At 32.3% G+C, this 3,369-nt stretch overlaps 1 pseudogene; it reads left to right on the top strand.

The window, feature by feature from the left end:
- Positions 1 to 2,406, top strand: part of LOC110576944 — a 64,111-nt pseudogene extending 61,705 nt beyond the window's left edge.
- The last annotated feature ends 963 nt before the right edge of the window (positions 2,407 to 3,369 follow it).

Genomic DNA, 3,369 nt, shown 5'->3' on the forward strand with positions numbered 1-3,369 from the left:
AGAAAGAAAGAAAGAAAGAAAGAAAGAAAGAAAGAAAGAAAGAAAGAAGAAAGAAAGAAAAAAAGAAAGGAAGAGAAAGAGGAAATGAATTATCCTTTGGGAGCCTCTTTCCAAAGTTCACAAATATTTTTTAACAATAGATTAGTTTGTTTTATATTATTCTAATTATTTTCAGTTTGTATTGTAGCCAAATTATGTTTCTGGTGAATTCCAGAGAGGTATATTCAAGACTGAAAGCAAGCTACTCTGTGTCATTCCTGGTGGATGTTACTGTTAAAATTGTTGTCATTTTAGTCATTCTAAGGAAGCATGTATCTCCTTTTAATATAGATATAGAAAAATTTTTGAAAATTCTGTTATTTAAGTGGATAGCACAATTCATCAGAGCTAGTTAAATGTAAATAGCTTTAAAGTAGCATGACTAGTTATTATAAAAAAATATAAACTAATGTGGAAGAATAGAATATCCCCAAAGAATGCCATAGTATTTTCCTTTTCAACTTACAATGTATATATCCAATTGATTAAGTGGCTCATAAGAACTGTTAATAGACAATAAAATAATTAGTGGAGGCTGGAGAAATTTCACAGTCATACATTTATACAATATTAGCATATAATGACTTAATGGTGCTCTATGAGCTGAGTATCAAATACCTATTTTTATATGGTGTAATCACAGTTTTATAAAATAGATTCTAATGTAACTAATCATTTGTGTGCATGCTGTTTGGAACTATTTTAGGAAACTATTAAAATACGCGTATACTCAGGGAAAGGAAGTGTGGTAACATGAAAGACCTAGAAAATCTCAAGCTATTATGAGATAAGCTAAAAAGATAAGCTCTTATGAGACAAGGCCAAACTTCTGGGTATTGCTCCATTTGCAACTCCTGTAATATATAATTTTGAATTGGTCTTATAATGTTGTGAACTAGTAAATATTTTTGTCCAATTACTTCTTTTCTGAAATATTTGCCATATCACTTACAATGTTTTATTCTGTGGCTTCATATAGATATATGATATATATAATATATAAATATAAATATATATAATATGTATTTATATGAAGCCACAGAATAATATATATGACAAATGCATATTTGGATAAATTTAGGATATATATTAATATATATATTCATCTTAAATTGTTACAACTAAGTTTTTTTTTTAATTGAGATATAATTGACATATAATATTATATGAGTTTCTGGTGTACAACATAATGAGTCTATATATGTATATATTGCAAAATGATCACCACAATAAGTCTACTTAACATCTATTACCCTACATAGCAACAATTTTTTTCTTGTGATGAGAACTTTTAAGATCTACTCTCTTAGCAACTTTCAAATCCACAATACTGTATCATTAACGATAGTCACCATGCTGTGTGGCTGTATATTTAAAACCATATGCCATCAATCAGACAGCTTACCAAATGTACTTGAGGCACAAATGGAAGTGTCTTACTAGTTGACAAATAATGGATTTATCCAATCTTCTTGATTCCACTTATAGGGGAATCCAAGAAGTGAAAATTTGAGTTTAACCAATTTTTATATAATTTGGGCAACAAATAGGGCCGTTCTATTTGACTTCGGACATGAATCAAGTATAGTTCATGGAATTTTAACCATGAAAATGGAGTAAGGAACCCATGCAATTCAATGAACTTAACCATTAATTGAGCACTTTTACTGGAAAATGCTCCTGGTAGTATAGTACAATAAATTTTCTCTAGTTTTGTTTTCATAACCTTAAAATAATTCAGTTCTGGTCTATAAGTAATATAGCAAAATCACCTGGTGAATAATACTCAGGTTTTAGAATCAGCAAACACAGTTTCTGATAATTATTAGATGATCACATTGAGCAATAATAAATCTCTTTGACAGTTTCTTTATCAGGCAACTAGGGTAAATAATATAATTTAATTTGAGTGGTTATCATGAGGATTATTCATATATTTATAGTGCATATAAAGTGCCTAGGCACTGTGACTGGCACATAGTAAGTCCTCAGTTATTATTAAATTATTTTGATGCAGGCAGGTTTAAATGCTTACTAAAGAGGAGGTTAAATAAAGTATAAGTAATATTGAGGCAAAATTCACAATGGAGTCTATTTTGACAAGCGTTATCTGCCTTATATAAGGATGGTTCAAGTGAGAAACTTTACAACTGAATCTTCACCCACTTAGTTTCTTATGCCCACATGTGGGCTCTTTACTTCATCCTGTGGTGGTATCAGGCCAATGGAGTTCATGTCCAGGTTCCAAGAGGAGAAGAAGAATGTGTTGTAACCATGAACTATGACACACAGCCCCTTGGGCACGCTCATAGTACCCTTTTATCTTTACTCACAGTGAAAGAGCAGGCCACTTCTGAGTGTCAGTAGGGCCTTCTCCTGAGGATCCTACTCATCATTCCTGGCCAGAATCCTGTTGGACTAAGCATGCTGTGGGAGCACGCTTGGAAGAGAGGGATTAATCTTACTCTCTTGGAGTAGGAAATGCTGCCTAGAGAAGTGGGTGGGTATGTATATGGCATACCTTGAATAGGGTAGAAAGTCAAACAAAGATAATAGGTGGGGGAGAAAAAGTCATGGAGAGAGATTATTGTGAGTAAAGGAAAGAGGGCAGTTACGTGTGCAGAATGTGGAAAACTTCAGTGTAGCTCATGATTGGAAGTGATAGCAGAGTGGAGTAATGAAGGCTAGCAAAGCAAGTCTGAGGAAATTTGAACCACATAGCAAGAAGATGAACTGTATTTGATTGAAGATGGGCTACATTGGAAGAACATCCGTATCAACATATTACTTCTCAAATTGGGGGATGAAGCCTCCGTTTGTCTGTTAAGATTAAATAGACAATTCTGTTTAATCAAAGACCTTCACAAACTAATAGCCAGTATTTGTGAGATTTGAAAGCAATTTGTGAATTGCCTTGTGCTAAAAAAATTTACACCTATTCTTTTACTTAGTCCTTACAATAATCCCATAAAGTAGATAATAATTTTATTCTATCTACAGCCAAATACACTAAGGTTTAGGGAGATAATATAACTTTCCCCAAATTATCAGCTAATCGTGGCAAAATAATAACTAAAACACCAGCTTATCCAAGACCCAGAGCCCATTAACACATTACTACCTTCAATCTGGTAGAGATTTTGTGTTGGTGATTTGTTTATAAGTAAATCAAATAGTTTGATTTTAGAATTAGTATCACAAAACTCTTATATAAGAACCATGATTCTGATAATTTTTATCAATTGGCATTTGGTACCTAAGAATGAATTTATCATTATCCTGGTTCTTCTCTCTGTATAGATACTGTATACTCAGCATTTCATGTTTAAG

Source organism: Neomonachus schauinslandi, chromosome 14, assembly GCF_002201575.2.
Source record: "Neomonachus schauinslandi chromosome 14, ASM220157v2, whole genome shotgun sequence".
Lineage (NCBI taxonomy): Eukaryota > Metazoa > Chordata > Mammalia > Carnivora > Phocidae > Neomonachus > Neomonachus schauinslandi.